Source organism: Talpa europaea, assembly GCF_964194135.1.
Source record: "Talpa europaea genome assembly, chromosome: 14".
NCBI lineage: Eukaryota > Metazoa > Chordata > Mammalia > Eulipotyphla > Talpidae > Talpa > Talpa europaea.
In genome coordinates, this window is record NC_140082.1 from 63122580 (window position 1) to 63138756 (window position 16177).

Below are 16177 nucleotides of genomic sequence, written 5' to 3' on the forward strand. Positions count from 1 at the left end.
TGCATTAAAAATAGAATAGATCATATGGGAGAGAGAACTAACAAGCTTAAAAACAGAAATTTAGAAATGATTCAGGTAAAAGAAGAGAGATAGACTTTTTAAAAATAAAGAAACTCTATGAGAACTACCTAATGCCAAGAGGAAAAGTAACATAAGGATAATGTGTATCCCAGGAAGTGAAGAAAAGGAGAGAGCAGAGAGCTTATTTAAATAAAGAATACCTGAGAATATCCCAAACCTGGGGAAGGAAATGAATATACATGTTTACAAAACAAATAGAACACCTAATTATCAAATGCAGAAAAACTTACACCAAGGCACATAATAAAATTGTCAAAAATAAATGATTAATATTAAAAGCTCTTAGGGAAAAATGTGTGTAATCTATAAAGGTCCTTCAGATTTCTAATTAGAAACACTATAGAACAGGAGAAAGGGAATGACGTTTAAAATATTAAAGGTGGGCCTCCCTGGTGGAGTAAAGGGGTTAAACACCTTTCTATGAAGCAGTCCACAGCCTGTGCAGCATGAGTTTGATCCCCGGATTCAAAAGTTGCAGCCAGTGAGCAACCCATATGGCACAGCAGACCTCTCCTGTCTCGCCCGCTGCTCCCCTCAGCAGTGTATTTCAGTCAATCTGCCTGTTCTGTTCCCCACTCTGTCTCTGGTGGATCCTCTCACCCCCCACATCTCTGGCCTGTACCCCTGCTCTTGTATGCATAAATAAATAAATCTTTAAAGAAATAAAGTTATTTAAAAAAATTAAAGGTAAAATCTACCAGCCAAAAATATTCTATTCTCAAAGTTATTGTTCAGATCAAGCGAAATAAGGCTTTCCCCAACAAACAAAAGCTGAAGGAGTTTAGCACCACTAGACCTGCCTTACAAAAAATGTTGAAAGGAACTTTTCTATCTGAAATGCAAAGTTAAAAGGACATGAAACCTTGAGTATGGTGATAGAATCAGAAAGTTGCAGCACTATTTTAGAAAAGTGTATTGAAAGCTTAGTTATAGCAAAAAGATTAAAGGGAAAGAAGCATTGTAAAAATAACTAAAGACACTTTGGTTTGTGCCAGACTCCCAGTATAAAAAAGAATAATTTGCAACAATGAAGACATTAAAGGGAGGAAGCACCTGTACAGGCAAATGAAGATATATCAACAGAAATAGGACAACTTTAATTACACGAGACATTCTGTGCAAGCTTATGGTGACCAAAACCCAGAAATCTGGAGCAGAATCGCAAAGTATGAAAAAAGAAGAAACTGAGAAAAATACCTAAGAAAGCCATGTAAATAAAAGGGCAGATAACATGCATGTCAGAAAAATCTCCCATGGAATTTCAGGAGCTAGACTTTAAAAATTACAGAGATCTGAACTTTCACGATCCTTACAAGTACATATATTCTCAACTCATCAAAGAAGTAGGACAAACATTCTTGAAATTTATATGGAACCACAAAAGACCCTGAATAGCCAAAGCAATACTGACTAAAAAGAACAGGCTACTGCTTTGATATCTGCCCCCACACTACTCCAGTCCTCTGGGACCTGATGGTCAGGGCCACCTGCTAGCTCCCGAGAGTTAATGGCACAACCTAGATGAACAGTGCTTTGGATCACCCATATCAGCCAGACCCAGATGCCATTAAGATGTTTGTTGGACAAATCCTCTGGTCCTCATCAAACAGGGAGCAGAAAGAACTTTTTGTGTTGAGCCTTACGGAGTTGCCTACCACATCATTGTCCTCTAGGATGGGAGTCAGATCCCTTTCCAGAGTAGAGGTTGTTATTTTGTAAAATTTTATGCAAGAAAAGCTGCACTTGAGGCCAGGAATGCACTGCACAATATTAAAATTTTATTTGGAATGAATCATTTATTCAGATGAAACCTGAAGATAGTGAAAAGTCAAATACTGTAGAAGACAGAAAATTGTTCATAGGAATGGCTTTAAAGAAATGTAATGAGAGTGATATCAGGGTGGTGTTTTCTCCCTTTGGCTAGATAGGGGAATGCTGGGTTCTCTGGGACCTGAAGGACTGAGTCAGGTCTCGCATTTGTCACATTTTCTTTAAAGGCAATGGCACAGAACATAAAACCAAAGACCATAGAGGGTTGCTCTTCACCCATCTTGGTTAAGTTTCCTGACACTCAGAAGCACTAAAAGCAAAGGCACCTGCAGTAGGTCCAGCAGCTCCAGAAGCAGATGTGGCAGCTCAACACTGCCACCTGGGGGACCTAACTGTCCTGGGCGGCCTTACAGAGCAGTCTTCTGTAGCGGCCACCTGCTCCAGCAACCTGCTTGCATTCAGAGGTATTCATCAAGTGGCAGGTATGAATGCTTTACAGTTACAGAACCTGGCAATGCTGGCAGGGGCTGCAGCTGCAGCCCAGACTTCAGCCACCACCACCAGTGCAAATCTTCTACCACTGGCAGCACTCTGGGAACCCCTCACAAGTCCTGTGGCTGCTTCAACCCTCAGCTCTACATACTGGTGCGGCCATTAATTCTTTAACTTCCCTTGGGACTCTGGAAGGGTTAGCAGGAGGCATTGTTAGATTGATGGTTATTAGTGCACAAGCAGGTACCATAAACAGTATGGTGGCTCTGAATGGAGGATTTGGTGCTATGGGCTTGACAAATGGCACGGCTGGCACCAGTGACATCCTCACACGGGCCTACTCAGGGATTCAGCAGTATGCAGCAGCACCACCACCACCAATCCACACTGTGCAGCCAGAGTTTACGACAGCAGAGCCCAGCAGGCAGCCAAAACCTCTTTATTTACCACCTTCCTCAGGAGTTTGGATACCACGCTATTCTGTCAATGTTCATTTTTATTAGAAATGTTATTTCTGCTGAAGTCTTCATTAACAAACAGACCAATCTGAGCAAGTGCTTTGGTTTTGTTAGCTATAACAATCCAGTATTTGCACAAGTTGCTATCCAGGCTGTGCATGGCTTTTTCAGATTGGCATGAACTACTTGAAGGTCCATTGAAATACTCACAAAATGATAACAAACCTTACTGACCCTAGCCCCAGAAGCCCCCTGCTCTTATTTTAGCTTTCCTAGGACACCTTCAGGCCATTTTAGGTAGCTCACTTTCTCATTGAGATTTGAAATCTGTGTATATGTTTGGTAAACTATACCCTCAGTCCCCAGAACCATGTTCTTACATTAAGTCTTCAAAAGATATTGTTAGAATAAAAAATTAATTTTCTAGGTGTCCTTGTCCTTATCTAAATATGTGTGTATTAAGTTGCTTGAGATTGATGTTTATTTCTTCTCCAGTTAACTTGATATTTAATAATTGGTTGTTTTAGTAACAATAGTGTGGACCTAGATGGCTTTGCACTCCAGTACAGGTATAGTCTTTTTAAAGCTAAAGGTCCAGGGCCTCCCCGGTGGCACAGTGGTTGAGCACTGGGTTGCGAAGCTGCCCGCAGCCTCTGTGGCGCCGGTTCGATCCCCAGCTGCTCCCCGGCCACCAGAGGAGGGTCCCACATGGCGCGCAGACCTCTCCTGCCGCCCGCTGCTCCCCTCAGCAGTGTACTTCGGTCCCTCTGCCTGCTCTGCTCCCCACTCTGGCTCTGGTGAATTCTCTCACCCTCCCGCGCTTCTGACTGTACCCAGTGCATGTATAAATAAATAAATATATATTTAAAAAAAAAATAAAGCTAAAGGTCCATTGTCAGTGTATGAGAAATACTCGTGAACTCAGTTAAACACTCAATAATTTCATGTTAGAAATGCAATATATAGGTCAGAGGAGAAATCCTGGACTTTGGTGTCAGATTGAGTTGGACTCATTTCTACTTTTTCAATTATCAGGCGGCTTTCAACAAATTGCATTAATTCATTAGCTTAATTTTCTCTTTTCTGAAAGGGTTCAATATCTACTGCAATAAAAACTGTGTAATTTAGTGTACTATAATATATGCAAAACATATTTTTTACATAAATTACTTTCTTTTAAAGTTAACTTGGAATATGCAATTCAAATGCTGAGGAGTCTTCAAGATTACTGGTACAATTTCATTTGATTACTTGGATCACGTTTTAACTCATGCTAAATATTTTGTTATAAACAATTTTTTAAACCCAGACTTAATTTTTTCTCTTACATCTTTGTAGTCACCATGGTTCTCCTGCCACCATGTCACTGGTCACCATAATCCCTTGTGTTCTTCTCTCCCACATTTTGAGGCTCCTTTTCCTCTCTCCCCCTCCATTGCTGTATGCCTCAGTTCTGTGGTCACATTGCTAGCTTGGGTTGGGCTTTTCCTTGAACTTTTGTTTGGTTTCTCTATATAGAATGTTGAGATTTTTTTAAAAAAAATATGTAACTTGTTGGAGAAAACTATTATAGTTCATTTGGTTTCAAAATAAATTTTAATTTCAAAATCTAATAAATTCTTTGATCATATTTTTCAAGTATCACATAAGGAAGATAAATAGAATACCCAAACAAAGGAAACTAAATAGTCTTTAAAAGAGACTGGAAGATAATTTTTAGAAACAGTTTGATTTTGAGAATGACATGATTTTGAGAATGTCAAATAAGGTTTAAATATGTTAGGAATTAACTATATTTTAGCATTGATCTGGATTAAAACAAGTAAATCAGCTTAACCTCTGACAGCGATGTTTTTAAATGTTAAGGGCCTAAAGCATAGTGTTTTTAATAGAGACACTTGACTATTTGGAACAATTTCTTTCTGTAATTCCTTTTTTAATATGTTGCTGAGCTGGCGTAATCCAGAGACAAGCTGTCTTTTGTAGTTTTTTTTTTTTTTTTGGCATATCTGATAATTGAATAGTGAAGAGTTATGTGTCTTGATATGTCTGCTTTTACAAGTAATGTTTAGTGGTTGCCAAGTTGAAAAGCTTGTCTACCCTCTCAAAAAAAAAAAAAACCAGTTATTTTTATTCTGTATATTTGCATGGGAATAAGGAAAAATAGGTTTTTGTCCTAAGAGTAAAACAAAAGGATATTATTACACAAATGAAATGTATTTTAGGTTGGTCTTGAACTTCATTGTTAATTGAAATTCTTCACATCACTTGAAAACAGCACCTTGGCTCAGTCATTAAATTTAGGACAATTGCCTTTTTGTTCACTTTACTATACTAGCTCCTAAATTAAATACCACTCTCTTTTTAAAGCTTTGTTGGACAACAAAGCAGAGTGGTTTTAGCGTTGTTAAAAATGTGGTCTGGACCAGTAACTTTGGGGTAAACAGATGCTTTTTTGTAAATACAATCTCAGACTTAACCCTAGATCATCTAAACCAGAGTTTACATTTTAACAAGACCTGGTGATTTGTGTGCACATATAAAGCTCAAAAGCATTCATTGAACTTGTGTTGTGGAGCCAGACTACCTAAGTTTACATATTGAATCTGACAGTTTCTCACATTGGGCAAGTTATTTAACCTACCATGTCTCAGTTTCCTTATTTGTATAACAGGTACAATGCCTAGGGGATTGTAGTTCATATTTATCCAGTAGAATTAACTAGATGTTTTGGGCCTCCCCTGGTGGTGCAGGCAGTTGAGCGCCACTCTGTGAAGCTGTCCACAGCCTTGGCAGAGCTGGTTCGATGCTGGCCGGCCGGTGAGGGTCCCACATGGTGGGTCAGACCTTTCCTGTCGCGCCTGCTGCTCCCCTCAGCAGCGTATTTCATCAGTCTGCCTGTTCTGTTCTCCGTTCTGTCTCTGGTGAATCCTCTCACCCTCCCGTGCATCTGGCCTGTACTCCGGTTCTTGTATAAAAATAAATAAATACATCTTTTTTTAAAAAAAAGAATTAGGGCCTCCCTGCTGGCGCAACGTTTGAGCGCTGGGTTGCGAAGCTGCCCGCAGCCTCTGCAGCGCCGGTTCGATCCCCGGCTGCTCCCCGGCCATCGGAGGAGGGTCCCACATGGCGCGCAGACCTCTCCTGCCGCCCGCTGCTCCCCTCAGCAGTGTACTTCGGTCCTTCTGCCTGCTCTGCTCCACGCTTTGGCTCTGGTGAATTCTCTCACCCTCCCACGCTGCTGACTGTACCCAGTGCTTGCATAAATAATAAATAAATCTTAAAAAAAATTAAAAAAAAAGAATTAACTAGATATTTTAAAAAATGTTGAATAAAGCATATACAATAGATGTGTAACATAATGAAAGCCCTATACTCATTAACATAAACCCAGTATTAAATTATTGGGAAAGTTATTAAAAACTAGCTTTAGTATCATGTACAAGGGTTACCTTTCTGCATCATACTTCTGTAGAATAAGTGAAATCTAGAAAACTTAACAATTTTTGGTAATGAATAAAATCAACTTAAGATATTGCTTCAAATTAAAAACTTTTCATATGCCTTATCACTGAAAGGTTGTAAGTGAGAATGTGACCATCTTTGCCAGAAGTACCAAAGGCAGCACCTTAAATATTCTGTTCTACAGAAAGGACTTATTTCCTTATTTTTTCTTACCAATTCTAGCCCTAATGCTCAGCTCTTTCCCCTTCATTCTGGACTGACTGACCTCATATTATAGCATCTGGGAAAGGGGTGTACTGGGGAGGAATTGGGAAAGGGTGATCTGCAGATAACACTCCTCCTCTCACCTCTCCCATCTCCCCTTTTACCTGCATTCACGCCTCAGGAGTTGCTGATTTCTGTTCTCAATGTTGGAATCCTCTATACATAATAGAGGTTAAAAACAAACAACAAAACAAAACTCCAATGCCTTCATTCTGTAATGTAGATTTAAGCTTTGATGTTAATAATTGTTTAGTATACTTTTAAAAAATTTTTAAATTTATTTTTTATTTTTTAATGGGATGGAACTTTAATACAATTAGGAAACAACACAGGAAAGGCAGAGAATATAGTTTCCAAATCAAGCACCCAAAGTTACCCGTCCCCTCGTGTGTAAAAGTCCACCCAAGCAGGATTGGGCCAGAACCAGGCCCCAAAGCCTGCCACAAGTCTAAAGCATCTTCCAGTGGGGACCCACAGAAAAAGGATCAGAAACGACCAAACAAGTCTGGAAGGAAAAGAGCAAAATGAAAATCAAGACAAAAACTGCCATTGTCACCTCCCCATGAGTCTCACCCACATCTGTGTCAACCAGTCCATGACCAAAAGGCAAGCGCAGTTTCTTCACGTGTCTCTCGGCTCCATGTTCCTCCTCCCGGGCTCCTTCTGGCTCTCCATCCTGCTTCCTTCCTTCCCCTGTCACTGTTTTTTTTTTTTTTTTTTTTTTTAAAGAATAGTCAATTTCTATAAGAACTGTGTAAAAACAAATGTCTTTCTCATCTGTAGGGAAAACTACAGATTTCAAAGTTTAGGTAAAAGCTGAAAGCACTCTAATGTAGAATTAGAAGAGATTATGTTCTATTCCAGTTAATTTATTTAGGTCTTTAACTATGTAGTAAGCATATATAGGATTAGATTAAAATAAGGTTTCAGAAATATTTGGTAGGCCTAAAATGTTGTGAGTTTGAGTGGCCCTACAGATTTTTTGTTTGTTTGTTTTCAAAATCAAAATTTCAGCCTTATTAGTGATAGAACATTTGGAAAACAGGTTTTAGTGCCTGACTTCCACAGAATTAGATAGCAGAGGCAAACTAACTCAACTTCTCCTCAATGCTGTACAAGCACAAGCTTACCTCCCTAAAACATATAACACAGAGGAGTTGCCCCCCAAAGCTATGTGTGTGCAGCTTTCAAAATTTACCAATCAGATAAGTCATAACTGACTTTTGGATTGCAAATGCATAGTGCATATCTGATATGGGAGGGGGCAACTTTAGTACATAAAAAAATGTTTTATAAATCCTCTATTAGAAAATCAGTAATAGTCCATCTTCTAAGCTAGAAGCAAATGAACTTATAAAGCAATGTTTTTAGAAAAATGGGTCTGAAATAAGCCTACAGTGGTAATTTACAGAGTTAGTCATAAAAAAATTTTTCTTCTCTGAGATGAACAGAACACCCATCAGTAAAAGTAATAAGGAGCCAAGCACCATTCCAGGTTTAAAGATATATATATATCCATGCTTTTATAAAAAAAATATATATATATAAGTGTATACATATGCAATTAAATAATACTACAATAAATGAGATTTACTCTAATTATATTCTGGGCCCAAATTGCTAAAGTACTATTTATCTCCAAAATGTAAAACAAGCTAGGCTTACTGGTTTTCCTTACTGTCAGAAACTCAATCTAAAAAATTAACTATAAAATTAAAATATGTACAAAGTAAGGAAATGAGGAAGATTTATCAGAGAAGATCAGATCTACCAGAAAGTCTTGTATGAATTAAAATGAGGCTGTAGAAAGCATGGCAAATTTTTACAGAGCACTCTCTCACACTCTCCATTCAGTTAAACATAAAGTCTTGTCATCTGTTCCTTCAAATGTAACTTTGAATATGTACATTTCTATTTTCACTGCAGCTAACTTCATCCAAGCAGACAGGCAGGTCCAGGAGCATGTGTGCTTACACACACACAGACACACACGTGCATACATAATCTATATTGCTTTATACACACATGTGTGATAGTGTGTGTGTGTTTGAGGAGATGAAATGATCCAAAAAAACTATGCATTATATTTGGGTTTTGGATTAACAAACCTAAAACAGTGTCTCCTATCTTGTCCCAGACTTTGTTATTGCTCTTAGAGCAGAAGACAAGGGGCATTAAAACACATATGGGTGGATATGTCATCAAGAAAGAGTGAACCCACCGTGTACAGCATTCTATATTAGCTTACTGAGTATAGAGAAATCATACTTTTGATCTTTTAGGTCAAAAATGTAAATTACAAGCTGTACATGCTACCACTCCGTTTTTCCCTGAGCACGCTTGGCTAATCTCCTATGATGTTTTAGAATTAGCCTCAGTATCTTCTTTAATACCTTTCCTTTCAAGCTGGCCTTTCTCAACTGATGATAGAATATAATATGAAACTTACTATATGAGTGCCCTGGGCAGTCTGTATCTCCTAAGGAATCACATGCCATCACTCTATTTGCAGCTCTCAATTCTTTACATCTTTGATCATAGTTAATAATAGTTGGACTCAAACTCTGGACACTCTTCCCTGTAGTGAGTGGCGACTGAAATCTCTGTTCAGTTCTTTTAGCTTTAGCTGGACTCCTTGCACTTTGCCCCATATATGCAGACAGGGGTTGGGTTGTGGGGGCAGCCAGTCAAAATTTTGGGTAGAGTTTATGCTTGGAATTTGGCCACAAACTCTTTTTCTGAGTCCCTCCTTTTTTCCTTTTCCCCTTTTCTTTCTGGTTGGTGTAGCTGGTTCTTCACACCAGTAAGACAATGTGTTTTTATCCCAGTTTCAACTGTCCTGCATAGCACAGACTGGAGCCTGCCTTCAGAATAAATCATATAAAACCCACTTGCCTACCAACCTGAAAATTCCCCTACTCCTCTTCTCCCCATACCTTTGCCTTCTTGCCTTCTTCTTTGAATCTCTCTCTCTCTTTTTTTTTTTTTTGGGTGGAACCCTCACTGGCTGCCGGGGAACGAACCGGCGCTGCAGAGACTGCAGGCAGTCCCACAGCCCAGCGCTCAACCACTGCGCCACCAGGGGAGGCCCCAAATTTCTCTTTTTTTCATTGCTCTCCAGTGCCTTCAGGTAGTGTTTTTAATATTTTCTCCCAGAGTTTATAGTGATAGCTCCATATTGGAGCAATTACCCTAGACTTTTTTGTTCTTTTTTTCAAAAAAATTGGACATGTAACTACCATACCATAAAATTAACTCTTCTAAAGAATATAATTTCATGTTATTTAGTATTTTCATAAAATTGTGCAACTGTCACACTGTCTTAATTCTGGAACATTTTAATTACCACAGAAAGAAAATCCTGCACCATTAGCAATCACTCCCAATCCTTCTCTTTTCCATTCTCTCTCCCTGACCCTCCCCACCCGTATTTTTTGGCAACCAATAATCTATGTTCTTTCTCTAGAAATTTCACAATTTCAGGGCCTCCCCGGTGGCGCAGCGGTTGAGCGCTGGGTTGCGAAGCTGCCCACGGCCTCTGCGGCGCCGATTCGATCCCCGGCTGCTCCCCGGCCACCGGAGGAGGGTCCCACATGGCGCACAGACCTCTCCTGCCGCCCGCTGCTCCCCTCAGCAGTGTGCCTCGGTCCTTCTGCCTGCTCTGCTCCCCGCTCTGGCTCTGGTGAATTTTCTCACCCTCCCACGCTTCTGTGCATGAACAAACAAACAAACAAACAAACAAACAAATAAATAAAAAATACATGCCTCTTTAAAAAAAAAAAGAAATTTCACAATTTCAGACATTCCATATAAATGGAATTATATAATATGCAGTCTTTGGTGTATGTCTTCTTTTCCAGTGTTATCGTGGTATTTCCATGTTTCATCATGTGTCATTTCTCCACTCCTTTTGGTCACTGAGTGGCTTCTATCACATGACTATACGCCATATTTTGTTTATCCATTTATCAGTTGGTGAGCATTTGAGTTGTTTCCATCTTTTGGCTATTATGAATAATGCAGCTGTGACGTTCATGTGCAAGTTTTTGTGTGGACTTAGGTTTTCAACTCTTGGGAACCAATGACTTTTAAACCTTTTTCTTTATGCCCTTCCCCTCAGTTGCATACTCATCTAAAGTAACCACTGTTGGGCATCACTTTTCTTGGATGGCTCATGGAAACTAAAACTCAGCCTAAAATTCAATACCTCCTCCTCTTATTTGAACTGCTCAAGCTATAATTTTGGGTATCATCTCTTATTCTTCCCACTTATCACCATACCTTTAATATTTTTTATATATTATTACTGCATGTATGTTGTAACATTATTAGGGTTAATTATTCCTTTTCATAAGTAACTCTCAGTTCTTCTACTTTGTTCGGCCTCTGTTGCTATTTCATTAGTGCAGCTCTATCCAAAATCTCTTTTACCACTCCCCTGCCAACTGGTCTTCCTGCCTCCAGTCTTGCTCTTACCAATTCCTTTTTCCCTGTACCTAGAATGATTTTTTTAAACAAGATTTATTTATTTATTTATACAAGAACTGGTGTACAGGCCAGAAGTGTGGGGGGTGAGAGGATTCACCAAAGACAGAGCAGGGAACAGAACAGGCAGACTGATGAAATACACTGCTGAGGGGAGTAGCGGGGGAGACAGGAGAGGTCTGCCGCGCCATGTGGGATTCTCGCTGGCTGGCTGGGATCGAACTTGCGCTGAAGAGGCTGTGAACAGCTTCACAGTGCGGCCCTCAACCACCTGCACCACCAGGGAGGCTCCTAGAATGATCTTTCTGAAAATAAAATCTATGTCACTCTCTTGCTTCCAAATTCTTCTGTGGGTTTCTGCTACTCTTGGGATGATTTGTAAGGTGAAAAACCTGGCTTCTGTTTACCTTTCTAGTTGTATCTGTTGACTGACATTTTCTGCTGGCCCCCTCTATACCCTAGCTGAATTGAATTATGTTTGGGTCCATAACGGTCCATGCTTTTCCTTATTTCTGACTTTCGTACATACTGCTTTATTGCCTCTCTCCAACTTTGCCTTGCACCATTTACATGGCTAATTTCTGCATATCCTTCACATTTCATTTTATATATCTCTTCTCAGAGCAACCTTTCTATACCCTCTTTATCTGGATTAAGGGCTCATCTTAGGTGCTTCCATAGAATCCTGCATTTTTTCATCACAGTGTACCTTCCACTGTATTGGAATTTACTATTCTTTTATCTATGTTTTTTCCCACACTGGTGAAATTCAGTAGGAAATATTTCAGTATTAGAGGAATTCTTAATTCCTAGTATAGGGCCAGTATAGGAGGTACTCAGTAAATATTTGAATAAGGAAATGACTAACACATTGACAGGGACAAAGATGATTACATTAATAAATACTTAATATTAATAAATATCAATAAATAAATATTTAGTGAGGGCATCCCTGGTGGTGCAAAGAGTTAAGATGCAACCTATGAAGCTATCTGCGGCCACTGCAGCATGAGTTCGATCCCCAGTCAGGGAGATCCCCATATGGCGCAGCAGACCTCTCCTGACTTCCCGCTGCTCCCTTCAGCAGTGTATTTCAGTCATTCTGCCTGTGCTGTTCTCCACTGTGTCTCTGGTGAATCCTCTCACCCTCCACACCTCTGGCCTGTACCCCAGTTCTTGTATGCATAAATAAATAAATCTTTAAAAAAATAAATATTTAGTGAATACCCACTATATTTTGAGAACTATGTGAGATGTTGGGGAGAATATAAAAGAAGAGAAAGTGAAGCACTGGGCTTCATTGATGAGCTTACATTGCAATTTTAATAACAAAGGAAGTGATTAGAAAATAAATGACAATATCATGAGCGCTAATTCTTGTGTTATGAATCATAAGTACACTTCAGGGGTCTGTGTGATTATTGGATATTGGAGTATCCAGAGATGTTTATGTTACAAAAGATGTACTGATCCAAATGGGAAGAATAATAACCAAATTAGCAAATGCTAATCTTTGATTAGTTGAAAATAACTCCTAATACCTTCATGATATTTTGCAAGAATATTTCATAAGAATGTTTGTATCTTATTAGTTAGCACATAATGTCTGTGGAAAGGGGAAACTGAACAGTCTTTTTTGTAGAGATATCCAAGTGGGCTTCATTTACTGTCTTCATCATATTATGAACACGTGATAAATCTTGATATGCTTTGTAGTTGAAGAGACATAATTTTTTTGATGTGCCGCTTTCCATCTTGTATTTCCTATTGAAGTTAACCCCAATGCTGCCCCCTTGGGAGGTTCCCCTGACTGTCTTACTGAAATTAGCCCTGTGTGTTTATTGCTCTCATTCATCTCTTTCTTGCTTTCTATATTCAATCTACTAGCATGATCTTTGGATGTTCTTCTGCAAGACACTGACCCCACACATTCTTCTCCATTTCCACTGATTACTCTACTCCAAATCACAGTTGCTTGAGGAATTGTTGATACTGGATTCTTTTCCAAAGTGGTGGTGCCATTTTCTATTCCCAACAGTGTGTCTGATGACTTCCAGTTTCTTCATATCTTTGTCAACATTTGTTATTTATTATTATTATTATTATTATTTTGTAGCTATCCTAGTGTATTAGAAGTACATGTCTGTGTGGCTTTGATTTGTATTTCCCTAATGTTTAATGTCTCCCTTATTCTTGAAGTAACTAGTTTTGTGGATATGTATATTTGGTTATCAGAAAAATCATGAAGTATTTTTTCTACATTTACTACGCAAAATATGTCATGACTTTTCCAATAGCCCAGTACTACCAAGCATCTTGGTTTTATTCTTTTTTTTTGTTTTAAAGATTATTTATTTATTTATACAAGCACTGGGTACAGTCAGACGCACAGGAGGGTGAGAGAATTCACCAGAGCCAGAGTGGGGAGCAGAACAGGCAGAAGGACCGAGGTACACTGCTAAGGGGCGCAGCGGGCGCGGCAGGAGAGGTCTGCGCACCATGTGGGACCCTCGCCTGGCGGCCGGGGATCGAACTGGTGCTGCAGAGGCTGCGGGCAGCTTCACAGCCCAGCGCTCAACCACTGCGCCACTAGGGAGGCCCTTGGTTTTATTCTTATATCACTGTCTACTTCTTTTTGTCTTTTTGGCTAATTCACCATTTCTACTGCCCATGATATCTGGAGTACAATCTTTGGTCTCATTGTCTCTCCATGTTCTCATCTAAGGTGATCTCATCCAGTCTCATGCATTTAAATCCCTTCTGTAGCAGTAGCAATCCTTATAGGCCTTCCTTTTCTGTGGCTCTTGAGCATGATATAATGAGACTCCCTTAAGGTGATCACCAGGTGACTTACCAAAATGGAATTTGTGATTCTGAAATTATTAGTGTTTGCTTATGGCATCCTAAGTGTTGATTTCAATGTTAGATGAGAGTGTATGTGGTAGTGGGAGAGTGAAGAGGGAAATTTTTGGGTACATGTAGGGGCAACTGGAAATTCTGGGTGGTTGGTAGAGGACACCTGGGTATTTGCTTGCCTGGTAGGACCTCCTTTGCTATACAGAAAAACTATTTTTTCATCTGCTCAAGAGCCTCCAGGAGCTAGTGTCGTAGGTGACTTAGGCTGCTGAGACCATTGCCTGCTTTTCTGCCTTCTGTGTGTGCTAGCTCATAATGGGCATGTGAGATGTGGGGCTTGCCTTCTCCTTTTGGGTTAAGGATAGGTGGGAAGCAATAATAAGTACATTTGTCTATTTAATCTGCAAGTGTTACATGTCATTCTGTGATACCAAAAGACAAAGAAACTGAGACAGATCTATTACTGAGTTTATGCTCTACTGATAACTTGCGGCTGTCTCTTGAAAGTGATGACTTTCAAGTATATATCTCCAGTCTTCATCTTTCCGTAGAGCTCCAAGAAACAATAAAAGTATTCTGTAGTACAGTGAAATCCCAGAATGACTGTAACTTGCACTTGGTTCAAATTAGAAGAGAAATCCTTTAGCTTCTTAATCTAAGTTATAGAGAGATTAAATTGAAAATAAGTCAAAAGGCGCATGTATCCACACACAAACATAAAGTGGAAGAAATTCCAATGGGGGAAAATAGTGCAATAAATTGTGTTCTAAATGTAAATAAAATTAAAACTTAGTGTGCTTTGCAGCAATTGATAATAGGAGGAAAGGAGATTACATTTAATTATGGCACTAGGAACATTTTTTCTTGAGTGGCCAAACATTTTTTCTTAAGCTGTTTGGCCCTTGGTGAGCAGTGTTTTTATTGTTTTTTACCTTTAGAGACTCATTCTTTAGACCAGGGGTTCTCAAAGTTTGATGCTTGGACCAGCAGAGTCAGCATCACCTGGGAACTTGTTAGAAAATGCAAAGCCTTAGATCTACTGATCAGAAACGCAGAGAGAGCACTTCAGTCTGTATTCTAACAAGTACTCTAGGTGATTCTGTTGAACTTTACAGTTTAAGAACCATTGCTGCAGACAATACATGGATGGTTTATTTAATTAACAGAATATGAGTTTTAAATCTTGACAGTATTAAAAAAAAAAGTACAACTAAAAGGGTTGGAAGGAGATGTAGAATAGGCATAGCTTGCAATAGCCTTATTTTGTGAATGAGGACTTAAGATAATTTGTAGTTGATTAGAACAAAAGATATAATTGGAAGTGTATCCTAGAAGTAACCAGCAGCAGAACTAAAATTTGAGAGAGACAGTGAGAGGAAGGGAGGAGTGTGTTCATGGGAAGTGTAAGGTGACTGAAGCATCATGCTCTGAGTGGTAATGTCTCATAGATATGGTGATAATAAAAAATAGTTGTGCAAATGGATTATTTAGAAAACCAAGAGTGACTGCCAGAAGGCCCCCAAGTGAAATGGTTGACTGTGATTGTCTTTTGGGGGAGTAGGATAAGGGAGATCTTTTGTACTCTGAGTTCTTAACCATTAACAATTTAAAAACAAAATATGTTTTAATTTATTGTGGAGAAATACTGACTCATTAAATTCAGAAAGGGCTGCCTGCCACTTTTCTGAGTTCTTTTTCACAAGGTTGAAAGCCTCTGATTATTGTAATTGCATGTGGCATTTTCTTAGGGGTGCTGGGTGAGTGGGTTTGTGGAGATTTGGTGTTTCAGTTTTCTGAGGCCCTTTTTGACTTGTGCTGGCTAAATAACTCTTGGTTATATATTTTCTTATATATTTATTATCTAAATAACATTAGAAATAATTGGAAAACTAAAAGTATTTTGCTTGAATGTTTACCTGTTTTTTATAGAATCATTTATAGCTGAAGACATCATGAGTAACACCTTTAGATTTTTGTTTCCCAAGATTGGTCTGAGTGCCTTTTACTTTCTATATTTAAATTGTGCTTCCTGCTAATTAGGTTTTAAGGGCTAGTGAGAATAGGAGCTAGATTTGGTACCTGTGCACTTTTTAACCTAGTTAACTTTAGATGCAATCTTCTTACATTTTTACAGAACTTATTTTTATTCAAATGTAATGATCTATTTATAGATAAGAAATGAAATGTTTTAATATTACAGCGGGGATCCCTGTTGAGCCCAAAATGAAATCCAAGTGGAACAATAAACTGATCACCAGTGTATAATTGCTGTACTAGTTAAAGCTTTAATCCTCTCATAAAATATT

General features: G+C 38.9%; 1 protein-coding gene and 1 pseudogene across 3 annotated transcripts in view; both read left to right on the top strand.

Moving 5' to 3' along the window:
* Positions 1–16177, top strand: part of SMYD3 (SET and MYND domain containing 3) — a gene marked incomplete at its 3' end in the record, with an annotated part of 742797 nt that overhangs the window by 35711 nt on the left and 690909 nt on the right. The gene's annotated exons all lie outside the window — the stretch shown is intronic.
* LOC311184126 (CUGBP Elav-like family member 2) lies at positions 1603–3165 on the top strand (annotated as a pseudogene). Its single transcript has one exon. The product of its transcript is annotated as a CUGBP Elav-like family member 2 (transcript).